The following is a 15,359-nucleotide window of genomic DNA, read 5'->3' as shown; positions in this document are numbered from 1 at the left end:
GGTCGACACAACGTATGACATATGTCCCGACATGGGGAGAGTGGGCAGTGTGTAGTGGTGTGTTTATACCCCACCTGCGCCCACAGTAAGGATGAGTGCTGTAGAGGAGTGGCAGGTAGGGGAACTATGGTTATACGATTATGGGCCTAGGCATGCAGTTGTTGGCTGGAAGAGCCATATTAGGACCGCCCCGTGGATGTAAGTAATATTCCAATGTGGGCATAGCAGACATCCATACCTCCCAACCCTTAAGAGCACATCCACTGGATAGTCCGTAAACCATTGGGGAAACACATAGGGACCATACCATTGAACTGTCCCTGATTACCAGAGACGTTCCTGATTACTACTCAGAATCTAAATCTGTCCAACCTAAACCCTCTTAGAACTACTGATATTAGGAGGAAAGATGGTGGAATGCACATGATGAATAACAACAACATTTAAGAGTCATAAACAGCATGTACCTCAGACAATGTGTATGAATACATATGCTCTGGGTCTGACAATGTGTCAGGTTAATAGCACCAAATTTCCAAATGTGTCCCTGATGTTGTTATGCAGTGTCCCTGATTCAGTGTTCATTATTCCCCATTCGTATGAGAGGTCTGATAGTGACAGAAAACACATATTTTGCTGACTGTCTTAGAAAGATGATAGACTACTAGGTTAGGGTTACCACCTTTCCACCTTTGTGAGGGACAGTCCCCTTTGGGCAGTTGTGTCCTGAAAAATAATTGAAAATATGGCAAATGTCCTGAGATTTTAGGACTAAGATTTTCCTATATTGTCTGCAGCAGTTGCATAAAACATTTATTTTGTATCTGAAACACCTAAATGTTATAAGAAACAGAATAAGCAACTATAAGGCTACAAGAATAAGCTTTTATTTAGGCAAAACAGTGAGTTTCTTTCCTTTGTACTGGCTGTGGGTATGTTTTGCCTTGCAAAATCTGAAGTTTCTACATAAAAGTCCCACCTTGGGCAATTGAAAGGTGGCAACCCTATAATAGGTATGCGGTAGCATGACTCGGCTGATGGATGTGGGTCCCACAACCCAATTACTTGTCTGTATTGAAGAGTCTCAGTTCCCATGTATCAGCCAGATGGGTGCAGATTGTAAGAGGAACACACAAATAATATGAATAAATCACTGGACAGCCCGCCGATTCCGTACAGTCGAACGTCATGCCGTCACCTAATGGGCAGCCATTCCCGATACTGTAGGCATGTAATCTGATGTAACAGGCATCACAAGGTAATAATATGGTCCTCGCTCTCACCCAGGGGTGTGAGTGTCAGATGCAAACATCAATGTCGGTGCATTTGCAAGTGTGGGAGTGAGCGGGTGTGAGCCTGTTTGGCTACCAGTATGTGAGTATTGCACTCGTAAAGCAATGTAGAGGCTAACCAAGTGTAAGAAGCTGTAACCAGAGGTTAGCATTGCTTAACACCGCGCAAACCCACGCACACCTGCTCATAACTGCTTTAATGTGCCTTACTCCCTCCATATCCAATGGCCTTGCTCTGCCCTGCAACAAAATAAACGGCCTCTGCAAGGCTCAGAACCAGGACCCTGCACATACAGCTAATGTGATTTACCAATACGCCATGGCAGATATACAGACAACGGACAGTACCACAAACATATCATACAGCGCAGTCATTCAACAGTATAGGAATGTATCCCATCATGTAGATGTATATGTGAGTGTTTATGTCCAGCATATAGGTACATACATATATAGAGATATATCAGGAACATACCATGTGGCAACAAAGCATTACAAACAAATGAAACGGGAAACACCATTGACGCCTGTATTATTTAGTGGTGTTGTCCTATGTAATCTCAAGACTCCCTCAGACAGACATGTGTCATTCATTCACCCAAACAGTTGTACATTGACCATATACATCACTCTGTGCATGTAATGTACATTAACACAACAGTACCTGTTCAATCATTATGTGTGAACAGTACTCTTGCAAGGTGCTGTGTGCAACATCATCATCATGATAAAGGTAAATGGGGTAACCATAGAGGGACTGGTAGTGTTGTGTGTACAATGAGGTCATCCTCTTCATGTGTACCTGGACCATTTAGGAGTGATGTGCATACCAGGAACATGAGCCTAAGGGACAGGGGTGAGGATAACAGAAGTATGTTGTGATGCATATTACAAGGGATACATGTGTCTAGTGGGCACGTGTGCAAAATGGACAGCTATGTATAGGGCAGATGTTGTCCTAGGAGCCGATTGGCCTTATGTTTCCATAGGGTGAGGGTCGGATGTGGGGGATGGAGAGTAGGTATGGCCGTGGAGGATAGGTAGGGTAGGATCACAGACAAGACAGCATACAGGGTCGGTATATGACACATGTGGGGGGATACACCTCGGACAGAGATGGGTGTTCGGTATTTACAAGCCCATGGGAACAGTGGGATGGAGGTCCCCAGCCATGGGCAGCTGCCACTGCACCCAAAGAGCTGCAAAGGAGGCAGTGCTGGGGGCTGTCCTGGAGTGGCAGCATCACCCTGTAAATGTGACATTCTGCCCTTGACCTTGTGTATCTGGCTTTGGAACCCCTTAGTGAGCCCCCAATGCAACACGTCCAGGACTGCATGACAGCAGACATGTTCCTGTCTGGTCCTGCTCCCAGGGGGGATATGCCCCATCCTCAGTGGTGGTACCACCAGAAGGTGGTGCAGAGCCAACAGAGATTGAGGTCCAAGGTTGGGCCTCAGATGTGCTGGTGCCCGGTGCCATGGTCAGCTGAAGTGGGACTGGAGGTTCTGCCGGGACCTCCCAACCCATACAGGTGTTGCAGTTTAAACCCACATATTGCTTAGTGATAGACAACAGCATTCAGGATTACCTACAACAGTATGCATAGATATCACCATCAACCCAACACAACAGATGGTATACATTTGCAGAGGGAGCACAACACATGCATATATACTGCATGACATCTGTACAATGTGTAGTAGACCTGTGACCGCAGCTATGAACAGTTGCCCATTATTGGCTTGTCACTGGGAACCTCAGAGTGTGACTGTCATACCACTGTTTCATGTGACATATGTCCAGTCAGGGATGCGATGGCAGTAACACATCCCTATCATCATCTACTGTCTGCAGTCCTCACACTATGCTCCTGCTGTGCACAGATGTGTGTTCAGTGTGTAACACAGGAGACAAATGATTCCACACACTGACCAGTTCACAGATGGCCCTACAGATGGGGGTCCCTCATGAACAGACTACTGTCATGTCTGTATTAAAACATGTAGAATGGCCATTACCACACACATCATGTTAAACGGGCAGTAGTCTCAATGCAGCATAGCTACATTTACATGCTGTAGTCATGTGTGGCACAACACCTTCCTGCCTTTAGGCTATTTCCCACTGTGTATGATGTTTGAGGTACATTAAGATATCATCTGTGATGCCATTTCAGAACACCACATCCAGGTACCACTCACAGTGACTGTCATGGTCAAATACTAACATGATTTTCCTAGATAGTGTACTGTTTTTATCATGAGAATGGCTATGGGAACACCATCACAGCTGTTCCACATGCAATCAGCTAGAGGAGGACTGCAATAGGTGCAGAGGCCATCACCTGATCATGTCCATCACTTACAATACGCATGCTGCTGCTGAGCAGGTGTACACCTCCACATCCACCAGAGAGTGTGGGGGTGGGACAGGCAAAGTATACCAGAGAAGGGCTTGGAGACTAAACCCTAAGCATCATCTGCCACATGCCTAACAGTACAGGGGTCAAACCCCTGACTGACTAGTCATTACTATTACATGTGCATGAAATTACTACATGTGCCACAAAGCCGACATGTTGCTGTGCTGTAAGAACATATATGTGTGTAGGTGAGAGACATGTGCAACAGAGATATAGTAGACATACATTAGGTATAGCACACATGGCTGTCCATGTGAACAGATGCCATTTTCACCACAACCACACTCTCTAATGGACTCGCATTGACACTCTTTGCCAGGGCCACAAATACACAACCTAACTACTTAGTTTGCCACACTGCAGTAATGCACAAGACTACATGCACCACAGGGGATATCTGGAGGTTCTATGGGATAGAGAATGTGAAAGTGTTTGACAACTGTTGGTATTGCCATTGAGGGTTATACTGGGAGTGACTGTGGTTGGAAGCATCATAACCCACACGCAGACACAAGGTGCAGTACTGACATGCATGTATGCATTGCTTCATGGGTGTGTAGTGGTTGGCTGTGCAAGATGGCTGTACAAGGCTGGGTGAGGGGTAATCCTTGGCATTGCGGCACCCAACAATGGTGTGTAGTGCAGTACAGGGGTGTAGTGTCTGCAATGTCCCACACAGATGGGTACTGCATGATCTGCCCAGACATCCTGGTTACCAATGTGTATGGCCATAGCTTTGCAATGCATGCCATGTCTGTGTTTGATAGTCCTTCCTGGCTGAGATGTGCATGTCCCACAATACTGTACAGTGATGTACAGGTGTACCTGGTTTGGCAGGCACATGTTGTGTACACAGACTGTTATCCTCCGATATGCCAATACTGGCCTGGTGTGGCGAAACCTGCTTATAGTGAGCAGGCCGACCCTGCACCTGCATTGATAGTATGATACATGTATTCCCTGGTGTCAGTGGTATTGGTCCATACACGGCACTTGTGTACGGCATTGTATGGCCTCTGTGGATCACATTTGATGGCACCACATATGTTGCAGGCATCCAGTGAGGAACATAGTGAAGGCATATTGTCTGCAATTATGCACCTATTATACAGCTGTACAGGGTGCCATGTCCTCTGCAGCCCACTGCAGTCACACCATGCCTACTATCTGTCATCAATGTGCATGGTACTAGCAACATAGTGGGATATCCTAGGCAAGTGTGTTTGTGTATGGCACATGGGTGCAGGACATATACCAGGTACTAGTAGGCTTGCATACTTTGTTCACCAGGCCTTTTGCCAGATGTAGGGGTATGGCTTGCCAACACAGTCCCGTGGCTGACTGACAGCTGTACTCCTTGTGAGGTGGCCAATGTGTTATAAGACAGACACCATATAGGAAAACTACAAAATCCGCTCTCCAACATGTCCAGTGGTTGGAAACTCACAGCCACCTCTACACAGGCTCTGACAGCCAAACACACACACTTTCCATGTCCTATATTTGAACCCCTACCTACCATATCACACTGCAGCAATACGCTTTTTGGGCACATGCTATGGTGAATACTGAGTTACAGCACTCCTACATGTGTATTCCTAGGTGGGTGACAACAGCAGGATTGACAAAGGTGGTCATGTGATTTGTAAAGAGAGTGCATACTCTACAAAGCACTGTACTTGTCTCACACAGGCAGACACACACACACATACACACAGTTGGCAAGTCTGGGATTAGAACACCGACCTAACTACTTTATCACACTACAGCATTATGCAATTACAAAATGCACTACCAAGATTACTGGGTCACAGCACTCCCAGAGGTGTATTTCTAGGTGGGTGACATCATCAGCCTTGCCAAACGTGGGTATATGAATTGTATGGAGTGTGAGCAGTCTAAAAACATTATTCAGTCCTCAGGCAGATGGAGGCAAACATACAGATTTGGCAAGTCTGGGATTAGAACACCGAACTAACTACTTCATCACACTACAACATTACGCAGTTACAGAACGTGCTACTGAGATTACTGGGTCACAGAACTCCCAGAGGTGTATTTCTTGGTGGGTGACATCATCAGCCTTGCCAAAGGTGGTTATAGGAATTGTATGGAGTGTGAGCAGTCTAAAAGCTTTATTCAGTCCTCAGGCAGACAGAGACAAACACTCACACACACTTGGCAAGTCTGGGATTAGCACACCAATCTAACTACTTCATCACACTACAGCATTACGCAGTTACATAACATGCTACTGAGATTACTGGGTCACAGCACTCCCAGATGTGTATTTCTCGGTGGGTGACATCATCAGCCTTGCCAAAGGTGGGTATAGGAATTGTATGGAGTGTGAACAATCTAAAAGCATTATTCAGTCCTCAGGCAGACAGAGACAAACACACACACTTGGCAAGTCTGGGATTAGAACACTGACCTAATTACTTCATCACACTACAGCATTACGCAGTTACAGAACATGTTACCAAGATTACTAAGTCACAGCTTTCCCAGAGGTGTATTTCTAGGTGGGTGACATCATCAGCCTTGCCAAAGGTGGGTATAGGAATTGTATGGAGTGTGAGCAGTCTAAAAGCATTATTTAGTCCTCTGGCAGAAGGAGACAAACACACACACAGTTGGCAAGTCTGGGAGTCAAACACCGACCTAACTACTTTATCACACTACAGCATTACGTAGTTACAGAACACACTACCGAGATTACTGGGTCACAGCACTCCCAGAGGTGTATTTCTAGGTGGGTGAAATCATTAGCTTTCCCAAAGGTGGGTATAGGAATTGTATGGAGTGTGAGCAGTCTAAAAGCATTATTCTGTCCTTACGCAGATGGCGCGGCACACACACACACACACACACATACACACACACACACACACACACACACACACACACACACACACACACACACCAGTGGTGGGAAGAGAACAACTGCCTATCTAAAGATCACTATTACAATACTACATAGTTATGAGTCATGCCACAGAGACTACACATTTCCAGGCTGTCATTATGACCTTCTAGGAATGCCGACATCAGCAGGGATGCTGGCAGTTGATGTACTTACCTGTGAACCTATGTGTTTAAAGTAGGAATCCATCCTGAACTGGAGTATGCCCATCTGTGGAATGGACGACTACTATCACTATACTGAGTTACAATGGCCATGCACATACACATAGAGGCACATAATCGACACAAGGTGTCACTGGGCATGCTCACACAGTAGCACAGGGCTGTTCGGAATGCACTATATGTCCATCTACACAAGGTTATACTGGGCATGCTCATACACTTAGTAGCACAGGGCTGTTTGGAATGCACTCTGATTCTAAACATGGAAGGCCACAGTGGCCATGCTATTACAGTTAGATGTAAAGAACACATAGTGTTAGTAGTTGTCATTGTTAGCAGGAACACTGCACTACATATATCTGACACCAGTCTTATACACAACGTCTGCTGCTGTCCGTCACCTTAGATGTACCATTCTATACCAAGCACAATACTACCACTCGCAGTGATGTCTTGTTAGGAGTGGCAACTGCTTGACCAACACAATGAGCCAATGTCCTTCTGTAATTATGAGGTTGTCCAGTGTTTGTCATTCTGGGATGACATGACTGAAAGTAGACAGGCCTTTGTCACATATCACATGCATCCATGATTCAAGGGAGTGGGGATAATACCTAGGTCGCATTCGCCCATATAGTGCCATTCCAAGGCAAATGTCCTAAACACAGGATAACATCCTGACACCTAGAGGACAACTGCATTGTATGCTTATGCTAACCAGTGCTAGATGTGTAGCGTCCGTAATCACAGCTGCTCACTGTAAATCCAACAATGGGGAATACTGACATCTGTGCAGTGAGGAACACCTGGCTGAAGGCTCTGTAGTGCACAATAGCACTACCACAATATACCTCAGAACCAGACGTGGGCCATAACACAGGTACGGACCACTCCAGGTGGTGGTGTCCCCACATACATAAAGGCCACTCACATGTAAAGAGCACTACTCCCACAAAAGGCATCACAGATGAGTCAGGTGCAGGACACAGTGTCAAAAGCTGCATTCTAGGATGTAACCCTCAGACACCACCATGTCCTAGGACCACCAACACACATCCATACATGTGGTAGGACATATAATAGTACACCACCATGTCACCCTTGACCAGTGGACTTTACCAAGCACTACAACTGTGCAGAGTACCCATGTACTGACACAGTTACATCATGTGTTATGCAATGCAATGATACCACTGTCTGTAACCAGGTCAGCTGTACACATACCAGGGGCCCTCGGTTATTTACAGCATTAACAGATGACTGTTGCTGTACATCAGTAAACACCCTCATGTTTGGATATGACATACATGTACCTGCCCTGGATATGCACATGCCACACACATACAACATATATGTAAATAGCATAGCTGCTGTTGTCCTTTGTGCAGACAGGTGGCTACAGCCATTACACACATGCACGTGGAATGTAGGTCCATGGCTGCTGAATGCTAACAGTACATAAGGTGTGATATCAATGTTGACAGAGGTAACATTCCCTCTGTACTGGTCACCCATTACACCTATCATATCATACAACAGTCCATGTGTCATGTATGTCATTACACATGTCCACCAATTGCAATGCCTACAAACATGCCCAAATGACAGGATTGTAGGACCTACACACATGTACATGTAGTGGTGTGCGTTCAGATACCATGCATGTGCAGTTGCTGATGTATGCAGGTGACGTGTGTCTTAGTACATCATGCAGTTATAGTGCAGCCTCAACATTGCCAACTGTATATGGTGATATGCTGAAAGTACGGAAAGATGTACCTCAGGTATGGACAGATGTGTGGACATAACTAAGTGGTGGGGCATCTTTGCAGATGGATGTTTGCTGAGGACAGCTCACAGGTGTGTCACAAGCGGTCCTACAATAACCTGTGTAACCGCTAAGCTATGGTTTTGTTAATTGAAGGGGAACACACATAACATAGACAGCAGTCAGGGTGACATGAAGGTAAATCCCTTGACACCTGTAACAGTTAAGACCTCCCGTGTGCATATATCAGCACAGTTGCCAAAGGAAGCATCAGTACACTTTGTAACGCATGCAATACTGCTGTAAGTCTGTCATATGTATCATGAGATAGGTAGGTGTTTGATTCACAGTACTGGCATGTGTGGTTGCGTGTGTGTCCATATATGTCATGCATGGTGGGAATACATCTCAGTTCTTACTCACTCTCCTGTACACTGTTGTAGACATCTGTACAGACTGCAATGTAGAAAGCAGGTCATAGGCAGGGGTGTGTATCTCACACATGTGAGGTATCTGTATGTGCGTGACATAGGTGTATTCAATAGTGAATGCCACAGTGTGTGCGTGTGTGTGTGTGTGTGTGTGTGTGTGTGTGTGTGTGTGTGTGTGTGTGTGTGTGTGTGTGTGTGTGTGTGTGTGTGTGTGTGTGTATGTGTGTGTGTGTGTGTCTGGTCCCTGGAGTGAGGATGTGTGTTACCATAGTGAACTGATAAGACCCCCCCCATCCAGGCGATGCAATCTACTATCCATGTTGATGTCCCCGATCTTAGGCCATACTGACTACCTGTACATGTGTAATCTCTATGGCGCATCATGTAGGTGCACAGTACTGTAATGATGATTTGCACTTAGGCAGGGGTCCTCACCTCAACACTAGCAACTGTGTGTGTGAGTGTGTGTTACTGTGTCGGTGAATCCGTGAGTGTGTGGGTGTGTTACTGTGTCTCTGAATACATGTGTGTGAATACCTGAGTGTGTGGGTGCAGTTGTGTGTTCGCATCCTGTCATGGGAATGTGTATTACTGCTTCCCAATGAGGCATCACACTTCCCACTGGCCTCTACCCTTGTCATCAGCTAGACTGCTCTCTTACCTCACCACTCCATGTAACTGTACCTGTGATGTCACCCAGTATGGATGTCACATCTGTAGCCACAGTAGCTTAATACACAGCTATCATGCCCTTGGATCAGTAGACGTGTTTGGAATGTGGGACTTTCTAACTGTGATGTGGAAGCTACAAGGTGCATGCTGGTATTTTCATACATACCTGTAAGTAGTCCACATTTACATATGGGACACTAACTGCAAACACTGACATCCACCGGCACATGCAATTAGACCTGAAGGGGCAAAGCAGAACATCATGAGCAACATGCAGTTACTGTTGTTACACAAGACATATACTGTTAACATTATGAAATGCATTGTAAACCTGTACTACATGGTATGTCTGCTGCCTGTCAACATTACACAACAATTGTAATCTACACTTATCTACCTAGTCTGTTCACCCTGTGCATCAGACCATATGAGCATGTCCCTGCACCAATAGTGTGGATGACAGGGATGTGGCACAGGCATCATCATATGCACAGGGTGATAATGTTTGCTAGAGGCCTAGGCTGCACCATTGGATGACATCATGTGTGTGGGTTAGGGCCTTTGATCTAATTGGGCGTGTGTGGATGTTATGTATGCGTGTGTTGCGGTGCCTTACATATATTTCCGGTGTGTGTGTGTATGTATGTATGCACACAGTTCTGGCATGTGTCTGGCCTACACAGGGGTATTATTGACAGCTGTGGACTGTACAGGCCAGGTTTTACAGTTCACGGTGTCTGGCCATGGCCACGTGACCTGTGCCTGCCAGGGGTTGCACGGGCACTACCAGGCAGAGGTGCAGATTGGGTACTGTCTGATGACACATATCCACTGGAACCATGTCCCTTTTGGGACCATCCAGGGCCACGTGCACGTGGCCTGCTGTGTTGTGGTGTGAACAGAACAGCACCAGCTGCACTGCTGCTGCTACCGCCACTATGGGAGCGGGCATGTGAGGTAGCTCGTTCACGTAGATCTGAAACAGGTGATGTAGCAGGCCTACATCCACATGCCAATGCCTCACTCCTACCAGATGTTTCAACACAGACAGCTCACGCTCGTAGATTGTCATGCCACAGTCAAGGACTCCAACCATGTCACCCAATCGTCTATACAAAGCTTCAGCAATCTGCTGTTGAGCATTTACCATTGCCTGGATGTTGTTGTTTAAAGAACGGACAGTAGCCCTCTGAAGCCTCTGATCTTCTCTGTTGTGCCTGTGCCTCCATTACAGCCTGAAACATGTGTCTGGTGACACCAGCTGCTGTGCTCTGTCTTGCAGGGGCATGTTGGCCAGAGGTCCTCCTACGAGCAGCACTGGCCACATGCCTGTGTGGGGCATCACCAGTTAGTTGGCTGACACCATGGTGTGCAGGCACACCTTCCATAGCCTCCACACTTTCCTGTTCCAAGCTACCACACACCAACTGTCCTTCCTCTATGGCCACTGGTGATGGGGTATGTGTAGGCATGAGAACTGTGTGCGGGGATGAGGGGGATATAGGTGCAATGGCAACCAATGGCGCAGATTCAGCCCCTGACAACTCTGCCTGTGCCTCAATCATATGTTCATCTTCACTGCTAGAGTCTGTGGGGACACTAACATCAGATGGACCGCAGGAGGGGAACGCACCTACATCACCTGTGAGGGGCAGACAAGAACTGTACATTACAATCTATACAATAGACACACACAGACACACACACAGACACACTGCTACCCACCAAATCCAAACAAACCATCCTACACTATGTATGAGCAGGTGGGCAAGCCCCCCTACACCCCCCATGTGGATGGCTGCATCCCCCACACCCCCCCTACTTTAATATTCTACCTCCAAAATCGCACAAACAGATGCACAAAGCAAACCCACACCCACACATTACAGTCCCCCAGGAACACACACCACACTCAGAACACACACTTACACACACTACAGCCCACAGAAACACACTTACACACAGTAACCTACCTGAATCACAACACCAGAAGCACTAACTAAATGTCCCTTACCATCGGGATTTTAAAACTCGCGCTTCTGGTGTTTTGGTACTGTGGTCTTTCAGTCTTTAAGCCTCATGATTACGTGCATCAGTATCTCAAGCTTTCGGTATTTGGTAGGTATCCCATTTATATATACCTCAATGGTTGTTTAGATGTTGTTAACCTATCTATATATCTACATATATATGTATATTGACATATAACCCTCTTTCTCTCGCTATATATTTTATATATATGTTGATTTATATATATATATATATATATATATATATATATATATATATCTATATATCTATATATATATATATATATATATATATATATATATATATATATATATATATATATATATATATATATATATATATATATCATACACCTTTCATTGGGTACATGGCAGTTTGTCCTATTTCCACACATTCCTCCCTTTTGTGTTTTAACCTGTCAGAATACACAACTGCTGTTGGTACATTACAGGTATCTTAGTGGTAGGTTATTGTGAAGATTGAGTACATGGTTGCGTGCTGTAAACCTGGCAGTGGTCATTTTACCTCTCAGAGCAGGCACTGGTAGTGCAAGGGTGATTAACGCACATTTCAGCGGTTGTGTGTTCCAAATGTTTATTATTCTGTGGAATACTACCTATATATGCAAGCTGTGGTTAAGGTATACTATGTAACATTGTAAATCATCTCTGACTTTATTGGGATTTGAACCAGAACTGCACAGATATTATGCAAATGCTGTAGCCATTACACTATTGACATTAAAATTCCCTCTGCCTGTTTCCTATGTCCATGAATCCTATGTGTAAGCTTGGCTACACAACAGACGGAGCCACCCACACCCAGTGAGCTTCTCGAAATACCAACATAACACATGAATTGAGAGACTATACATTAACATCCTAACTACATTTGGCATAGTCCCTCACTGACACACTTCAGGGGAAACCTTGATGTGTGATTGACCAACAGTATATACACCCCTGGGATCATGTGTCCCAGAAACATACAGCCAGGGTGTGGGGGAGCCACTCAAGTTTTATAGCTGCAAGACCTGTTGGGTGTCATGTTAACATGCCCTTTTGAGATCACTATGTGCCCCTATCACCCTACAGCACCCCAGTCTTCAACAGCCTCCTGCAACTCTTCCTGGAATCACTTCATTGACTATGCTTGACAGAGGCTAAGTTACTTCATCAATGGTGCAGGTAAAGCCACCACACTGTAGCTATGCTTCTAAATGCCCTTGGGCATATAGCCTACTACCTATCTGTGAACCTCTACAGCGCAAGCCATCTCCAACATCATATGTGATTATACAGAGTTTTCTGATCACAATATACAGTGTAAAATCACCATGTAGTCAGACAGCAGTTAAGTACAGTAATAGCATACAGACTACTGATATATAATCACTTCAAAAGTGGACATGTATAGGTTTCAGGCTTTTTATTGCTTACCAGTAGGTTACCTACAGGAAAGATGGGACACAAGCACAGATGGGAAGCATGCCTGTAACAATGCCATACCAACTTGCATGTGTCAGCCTAAGGCTTTGGAATGCTGGGCAAGGCTATTGGTGCCCCCATGGTGCCATTTTTAGGCAGGTCTCAGAGGTGAATTTCACCTCAATGAACTGCACAATAGTGGAATCAATGAGGGTTAGGCTACTCAACACCAGGGGTAGTACTCACAACATGCACGCACTCAGAGCACCCCTCAGTATGGACATCTACATCTGTTCTGTGACTGGGACCTGTATAAGGCTCCTGTGAGCACACCAGCACTACCAGACTACAACCCATAACACACATTTCAGCTACTGAACATGGACAGGCACAGACATGGAGGGAGTGTATCCATATTCATCAGGGATACCTACACCTCAGAGTTAGTGGGGCAGCACGATATCTCTGTGATCATCCATGTGCATCTAACATCAGCCACGACTGCAATGCAAACTGTGAGCTTCTATAGATAACCCTCCATGACCCAGGAGCACCACTATAACTATCTGGAGACAGTGGTAAACATGACAGTCCTACCAGACACCCTGTTATTGGTCAGTGTCGGCTACCCTACACTTAACTGTATAACCTACTCGAGTATTCACTTCCAGGCCCAGCACTTCCTGGGATTTATCACCTCATATGGCCTGTATCAGTTGGTAGATGGACTAACGAGGGGTGAAAACATACTAGAAGTGGTAATCACTGACATGTGCGACAGGTGCACTACAGCAGAGGTAAACTGGTCACTGTTTAGATCTGACCATGAACTATTCACTGATGATTTCCACTCCCAACCATCTCCCCCACCCAAGGAACACACAGTGGATACCTTTCCTACAGCTAAATTTGCAGTACTAATGACAGAGGTGGGAGGGTTCACAGTCCCCACGCTCAGGGATGACACTGCTCAAGATACAGACAGAATTACAAATGCACTCTATAAGCACCTACAAATATGTATGGGTCATGCCATCAATGGTAAACCAGGACTTGCTACTCCTACACAAGGACACCAGTCTGCTGAACCCCTGCATTATACAGGCTATACAACAGAAGTAGGACAGTAGTCCAGAAAAACAGCAAATCCCAAGACATGCAGACGTCTGTGACCAGTATTAGCAAGATACTTATGTTACTCATGTAATCATTCAAATCATTCAAGGCTGACATCCACAGGTAAATAAGCATGGATTTGGAATATGACTTCAAAGGCTTCTTTGGCTATGTCAAGGATAAGCTACACACTGTAATGAGCTACACCTTGCCACAACCATAACTGGAAGATGCTGGAGTGACAGATTCCTGTCACTGGTACTCCCCATGATTTGGAACTTCATCCCTGATTACATTATATGGAGCCCCTCACTAACACTGCAGGGAATCCTTGCAGAGTGGGTGGGGAACAGTGGATACACCCCAGGGATCCCACATTTGTCTCTGCTCCACAGAGGGACAGTTAGTTAATCAATGGGGTGGCAACAGCAGACACATTTTGGCTATGCTTATGAATGGCCTCGGGCAGTTAGGCATATACCTACCTATGTACCTATGAACCTATATATACAGTATCGACACATGCTGATAGCTTAATTTACTGTTCAGGTATTGACTTACCTTGTGCCAATGGCAGTTGTGTGTACAATAGTCGAGGGCTGCCTATGTAGGATGCACACCGTAGACCACCTATACATGACAATTTACAGGTGGTCGTGTGTGTGTGCCATCCATGTTTGCTGTGTGTGCAGGTAGAGAAGGGTGTCAGTCCCTAGGTGCCTACACTGTGCTATACTTTCCCTCTTTGCCAAAGCATGGGCATACTGGGCACACCTCCGTCTGCCTACTGGGGCTGGCACAGGATGTTCATGGTCTGAGTCCCTCTGTGCCTGTGGGCCCTTGGCAATGGTGGTGGGCTGTGAGGGCCTTCATCATTATGTCCCTGCTGCAACTGTTTCTGCAGGATCATATTGTGTAGCATGGCACATACTATGAAGATGTGGGCTCACATGCCTGGAGAGTACTGCAAGGCTCCACCAGATGTGTCCAAGCAATGGAACTGTGATTTCAGCATCCCAAACACATGCTCTGTGATGATTCTGGTTTCTGCATGTGCCTCATTATGGCGTTCTTGCATGGGTGTGCATCTCTGATGGGAGTCATCATCCA

Source organism: Protopterus annectens, chromosome 3.part1 (assembly GCF_019279795.1).
Source record: "Protopterus annectens isolate FY-2018-M chromosome 3.part1, PAN1.0, whole genome shotgun sequence".
Classification (NCBI taxonomy): Eukaryota; Metazoa; Chordata; order Ceratodontiformes; family Protopteridae; genus Protopterus; species Protopterus annectens.
This window is presented reverse-complemented; position numbering follows the sequence as displayed.